This window comes from Pinus tabuliformis, chromosome 2_2 (genome assembly GCF_031772625.1).
Source record: "Pinus tabuliformis cultivar Carrire ecotype Pingquan chromosome 2_2, CPIR1, whole genome shotgun sequence".
In the NCBI taxonomy this organism is placed as follows: domain Eukaryota; kingdom Viridiplantae; phylum Streptophyta; class Pinopsida; order Pinales; family Pinaceae; genus Pinus; species Pinus tabuliformis.
Window position 1 is genome coordinate 52953696 of NC_142300.1, and position 7242 is coordinate 52960937.

At 34.8% G+C, this 7242-nt stretch overlaps 1 pseudogene; it reads right to left on the reverse strand.

Annotated features, from left to right (window-relative positions):
• Positions 1-4967: 4967 nt before the first annotated feature.
• On the reverse strand, positions 4968-7017 carry LOC149191442 (homeobox-leucine zipper protein HOX32-like; annotated as a pseudogene).
• Between the last annotated feature and the right edge of the window lie 225 nt (positions 7018-7242).

The following is a 7242-nucleotide window of genomic DNA, read 5'->3' on the forward strand; positions in this document are numbered from 1 at the left end:
CTCTCTCTATCCCTTCTACTTCTAAAAAATATTCCTTCTTCAGATGATGAGCGAGGATGAAAATCCTCCCCCACCTTCTCGGGATCCTCCTTCAGCTCCTCAACTTCCAAAATGGGTTTGCGCTACTTGGGATGGAGTGGGTTCTCTTGTAGGTGATCCTACAGATCAACGTCATACACGTTCTCAGTTTGATAGAGCCTCTTCTTCATTGGCTCAAGTTTTAGGGAATTATGATTCTGACACCTTTGTAGAAGCTTCAGGCCATCCAAATTGGGACACAGGTATGACTGAAGAATATCGTTCATTATTGGAAAATGATACATGGGACCTTGTTCCTCTTCCAAAGGGACAAAAATTTGTTAGATGCAAATGGGTTTACATAACCAAGTTTGGACCAGATGGAAAAGTTGATAAACATAAATCTCGTCTTGTTGCTAAGGGTTTTTCACAAGTTAAAGGCATTGGCTTTACTGAAACCTTCTACCTTATTGCCAAAATGAACTCTATCTGACTTTTTCTTTCCTTTGCTCCCTCTTTCAAATGGGAAGTCCATCAGATGGATGTCAAATCCACCTTCTCGCATGGGGACTTGCATGAATAAATCTATATGGAACAACCTCCTGGCTTTATACAAAAATACTCTAGCCTTGTATGTCGGCTCAAGAAATCCCTTTATGGTCTCAAGCAAGCCCCTTAGGCTTGGTATGCGAAAATGGATAGCTTTCTTTTAGATACTGGCTTTCCTAGGTGTCATTTTGACAATATTGTATACACCAAGAAAGTGGGTAAGTCTCTTATCATTCTTGTTATTTATGTTGATGATCTTATCCTTACTGGTAGTGATCCCAACCTTATAAACCATGTGAATTCTAGCCTTAAAAAGTAGTTTGAAATGAAAAACTTAGGACACTTGCATTATTTTCTTGGTCTTCAAGTCTTGAAATCCAAACAAGGTATTTCCCTTTCCCAGTCCAAGTATGCATGTGATATTCTACGCCACTTTCACATGGAAGACTGTAAGTCAGACCCTTCTCCCTTTCAGTTTGGATTCAAACTTTCAGTCACTTTTACTTCCCCTGAAGTTGATGCTACCTTATACCGTCAGATTGTTTGAAAACTTTTGTATCTAACCCATACCTGTCCTGACCTTTCCTTTGTTGTTGGCCTTGTTACTCGCTTTATGCACAAACCACATGAAATTCATTGGAAAACAGTTAAAAGAATACTTCATTATGTTTGAGGTACAGTTCAGTTTTGGATTCATTACAATGCAGAAGCATCTCCTCTATTGGTTGGTTTCACCAATTCTGATTGGGCTGGTGACCCTGATGATAGGAAGTGTAATGTAGGTTATGCCTTCACTCTTGGTTCTGGACCTATTGCATGGCCTTGCAAGAAACAAAGTGCCATTTATCTTTCTTCAGCAGAAGTAGAGTATCGTGGCATCGTTGAATTTTGTAAGGAAGCCCCGTGGCTTCATTAGATCCTATCAGAGTTTGGTTTTCAACAGTAGCATCCAACTACACTTTGGTGTGATAATAAAAGTGCCATTCAACTATGCAAAGATCCAGTCCAACATCAATGCAGAAAACAAATTTAACTACACATGCACTTCATCAGAAAGCTCATTCATGACCATGTTCTTAAAGTGCAATATTGTTCAACAAATGATCAAGTTGCATACATCTTTACAAAGGCTCTCACGGAGGTGAAGTTTACTAAAATTTGATTTATGGTTGGAGTTCAGGAAGTTGTCACTAAGGGGGGACAGGCTCTAATGCCTCCTTCCTTCTCGTATTGTGTCATCTTTGTACATCCTTCAATCCTATCCCAAGTTGTTCTTAAGGGGGGATGTTAGGATATTCCGACACATAGGAAATAATTAAGTATAACTTGGTCTAATGTATAGTTAGGTAAAGTGTGTTTCTTTAGTATGTACTTTTTGTAACTTACAATCTAACAATCATGATATGTTCTAGACATGAAGTGATCCAATAGTTCATTCTCTTCTCATTATTACCAGCACCTGATCCATGGATTAACACCCGATTGGTCCATGATCTCTATTTAAAGAGCATGGAGGGTCATTTGTCTGGTGATCATTCATGAGATAAGCTTATGTAAATTTTATTTTTTTTACATTAATAAATTTCCTAAAGTGATCGCGTTGGATCAGGTCATGTACCGTTTCCCTCTTTGAGGGTTTTAACCACATCAAGAATATTGGTGTACTGATCTGTGATCTGTTTGTGAGCAGTTTCCTTTGGTGTTATATCTAAGGAACTTACCCTGTAAATTCCTACAAATATATCAAAGTTGGCTCTAGCACATGATCAAATCATCTTGCAAGTAACTTCCAAAGCCACACTTCTTCACAACTCACTAAACTAGATGCAATATATTCTACTTCGACAATACCTAGTGCAACATATGTCTGGTTCCTGCTCATCCACGAAATCATTGTGGAGCCTAAACTGAAGCAACCTCCAGATGTACTCTTTCTATCTTTATCACTCCCTGTCCAATTTGCATCAGTATAACCCTATAGTTGTATATCACCGTCCATTACATATCTTAAACCATAATTAACAATACCATGTAAAAATATTAGTACATGATTTGTTACAATCCAATGACCATGTCTCGTTTGCACCTAGAATTGTGTTAAAATATTTACTACAAAGCAAATGTCTAACCAAGTATTAACCAAATACATCAATGAGCCAATCAGTTTCCAATACATGGATGGATCTATCAAATCCAAATCAATAACTCTCAACACTAGTAAAAAATGAGAGATTAATGAATACGCCACTAAAAAAGTTAGTCACAACAATTATTTCAAGTGAATTAATCCTAAATTTGAGAAATTTTAAGTGAGCCAACTAAAAACGACTAAATTAAACAACTAATTTTGTCTAGGGATAAAATATACGACTAGATAATAAGTGACCCAACTAAAAGTGACTAACTTAAATGACTAATTTAGTCCAGGTCTAAAATATATGACTAGATAATAAGTGACAAAATTAAAAATGATTAACATAAACAACTCTTATAGTCCAAGAATAAAAATATGACCAACTAACAAGTACAACAAGTATATGAACTAGTCATTTTTAATTGTGTCACTCCGAGAATGGAAAATTGCAATTTTGATATTGAAGTGTTACATTTCACTAAGTTTTAACACTGCAGATGGATTCAGAGACCCCCTCTGAATCCATATGCAGTGTTAAAATTTAGAGACAAAGTGGTCTCTGAATCCATATGCAGTGTTAAAATTTAGTGACAAAGGGGTCTTTGAATCCATCTACAGTGTTAAAATTTAGAGACCCCTTTAAGGGGGTCTCTAAATCTGTCTGCAATGTTAAAATTTAGGTAGATGGATTCAATTGACAGGAATGTAGAATTAAAAGAACTAGTCATGAATTCAATTTTTGTTGTATTAAAACTTCCAAAATAGATCTTCAGTATGAGATCCAAGCAAAAATCCCCAAGCTTTCAATATTTTATTAAACTTGATAGAATATGCATTTCAGATTTTCCAATGCAAAAGTCTTCAATATTTTCTTTAACTTGATAACAATGTACAAGTGAAAATTATAACTCTTAATGATACATTTTCTAAATGTTAAAAAAAACTTAATTCCTTCATATTCACCTTATATTCAAGATTAAAATGAATCCAAATTGATTCAAAACTTTAAGGACATATACATATTGTGGCAATCAATTACCTTTTAAACATGAATATAATAGTTAAAAAGACTATTTTCCCATAATAAAAATAAATAAATAAATATATATATATATATATATATATATATATATATATATATATATATATATATATAATAATTTTAAAATTAATTTAAAAAGTAATTCATTGGAAATATTGGAGGGAATGATTGATTTCTCTTATACAATCAGGCCAACCTTGACCTCTAACGCCTGCAATGTCGAATTCAACGAGGAGGCGATGCAAAAATTTCATTACAAGTCTGAATGACACCGCTACAATCTTAGGAGAAAGGTATGTGTTTGTTATTCGTCAGATGGTTGATGGAACAAAGTGCCCTTAAGGATTGTCTTTATTATTCTAAATGCTTGTGGAGGTTGTTGGGATTTTACTTATTTTTTTTGGTTAAGAGGCATTTGAAATGAGGACAACTCATTGATTCTTTGATAGAATTGAAACCCCAGAATCCTAGTTGCTTGTTATAGATTCCCATGTTCCAAGGTATTGAAGATTTTTGGGGCTTTGCATTATATTAAAAAATTTGTAAACTTTGAAGTTTTTGAAACATTAATTTTCTGCAACATCCCAGGTTTTGGGGATATTTTTTATTTTTTCAATGTATGGGTAATTTGTTTCCTAGAGATGTAATTGAGGAAGATGTTTTTGAAACTGTAAAACCTCCATGGACTATTTTCTATGGCGTTCATTTAATTTCAATTTGCTTTTATTTTAATTTTAGTTGACTTCTTCTACCTTTGTTGGTGTGGCTGGGGTAGGTGCATAACTTCGTACAATATCTCTGCTTTACTATGAGGCTACCTTTGGTAAAGACATGTCACTGAGGCCTCTCAATTTTATCAGAGTCATTCAGGAGGTTTACCTAGCCTCATCCCCATATAAAATATTATTAGACTATTATCATGGGGAGTGAGCCCAAATCCTAGGCCTTTTACCTGGCCCCATCCTCATAAAAGACTATTACCTTTGGCTAAGAGATGTTTCTAAGGCATATCAGTTTCATCAAAGTAACCTACGCCTTTTACCTGGGCATATCCTCATAAAATATTGCTAAACTATTATCATTGGAAAGTGAGGACTATCAAATGACTATCATTATCATGGGAGTGGTGGCTCAGTTGTTCATATCAGTTATTATCAAATAGTTTATTTATTATCTAAATAAGGGATTTAATAGTTTAGAAACAACAAATTTAGATGTTCCCTTTTACCTGTAGCTTTGGTAAATCCAATGAGAAAGTGTGAGTGCTCCTGGGGTGCCAAGAAGTGGACTTGCCCCAAGAAGAGGGTTCATTCCAGAAGGAGCTAATGCTATAACAACTTTTTTCACATATGTGCTGACACTGTGCACATATTGATGGGCCATAGTGGTGACCTTATCTTGCATATTTTTCTCATAAATAAACTTGTAAGTGATAGTCAATACAGGTTTTGACCTCGATGAGCTTCCTCCCTAATTGATAAAAGTTGGATTTATAACTAATCCAACTGCAAAGGAAGAAGTAAGATCTAACACGTGGCTTGAAATATAAGCATCCGTCATCATGTACATTTAACTTTCTTAAACATCCAATGAGTCTACCTGATCACAAAGATCACTTACTACAAATTCATGCAGTCCATGGCTACAATATGTTTACCATCCTCTATTTCTTTTCAAAATCAACATTAAAACTTTATTTTCCACCTCTATTATATACCATACTCACTATTTCTGATTCTAGTGCAACCACTCAGAAACCAGATGGGAGAAAAGGAGCATCATCTGAAAATGATGAATCAACTGGAGCAAAAGAAAGTTGTGTAGGAGCTCCAACTGCCTTTTCACCAATTCCATTGCATGCCTGTCAAGTCATGAAAATAAATAAATAAATTAAATATTATTTCTAGCAATATGTAACCTTTTTAAAATGATTTAGCATGAAATTGGACATAATAATTGCAACAAAACCATATCTCTTGAGAGGAAAACTTCCTCTTGTGTAAGATCATGCCCCTCCAACTTGACAGTCTCAAAGAAATATTGGTACAATCACTCCAAGATTAAAATATATAGCTAATTCTATAAAACATTTAAGCAAAATACCTGCTTATGGAATGATTTCACAGTCCATGAATGTTCTCCAAAAAAAACTAAATTACTAAGCACAATAACTTTCACCCTTCATGCTGAATAGTATGCCCTATGGTGGGCATGAATTGGCCATCTCCAAAGAAACTAACTTGTGATCTAGGAAGTCTAAAAGAACTTTTATTTAAGGTGGCCACATAATAGATATAATTGGAAAAATCTTCCCATTCTGAACAATTTTCCCAAAAGAACAAGATAAGTAATGTTGGGGATATAGTATGTCCACTCGATAAGTTAGAAATTGACTTCATTATTTGGAAATGAAAAAAATCAGTTCAAAACATTCAAGATGCACTATATAGGCACCACAAACATGACAAAAGTCTCTCAACAGAAATAGTTGAACCTTAAGTTCCCTCAAATTATACTGAAGATGGAAAGTATATATTTTGACAACATGAGAAGTCAACCTGTAATAACATAGTTTATTTTACACATAGAATGTCAAAACCAAGAGGTGGAATCCTTTCAGTGGATGAAATATTAGAACACAATAGCTTACTTGGAGATGTGTTTATGCTAATAGTCTTCCTCCATGCCATTAGTACCCATCAAATTTGAGTCATCATCTGAGAATCCATTTATGGCCTCACTGAAACTCCTGCATTGATTAATAACAACCCCTCAACAACAATAGGAAACAATGCCAATTATGAAGAAAATGTTAAACTTCTTGATTGAAATATCTCTTGTTCATTCTCTTGCTCAATATTCGCCTTGCAGATAAATGTCTGATGCCTAGATCTTTTTCCCCTAAAACATCCTTTGCTATTTGGCATAGACTGTTTAATGCCCAATCAAAGGAAACTACATTAGAAACTTAGATGGGCCATGAGGTGCCTAGTCATTATATAAAATAAAATAGAGAGAAATTGTATTAGATGACTTTACCATTATTGTCATGGTCTGGGTAAGTATGATAGATGATTCATACAATGGGCACAATACGACAGGAACAATATATGGTTGCATCATGATAAGCGTAGGAATAAGACAAAAAAGGGGGAAAGGAAAGGCTACATATACCAAGCATCTTAGTAGATCATCATGGAAAATGCTACACTGCCTCCAAATCTAGATGATCTACAATATGAACAACTGAGCCACCAAGAGAAGCAAGACCCATCTCTTAACCCTATCCCTCCAAAAATATTCTTCCTTTCTCAATGACCCATCATCACCCTACTACCTTTTAGAAGGTCTTGTTTAACAGTTTTCAAAGCTATGTTCACTTTATTATCTAAATACCTCCCCACATTGTAATTAATAGAATTGACCGATATGGCTCCTGCTTCTCACTGGACCAAAGGTTCAATGATTTGTAGTTGTGGTCATGGTGGGTTGGTTTGTA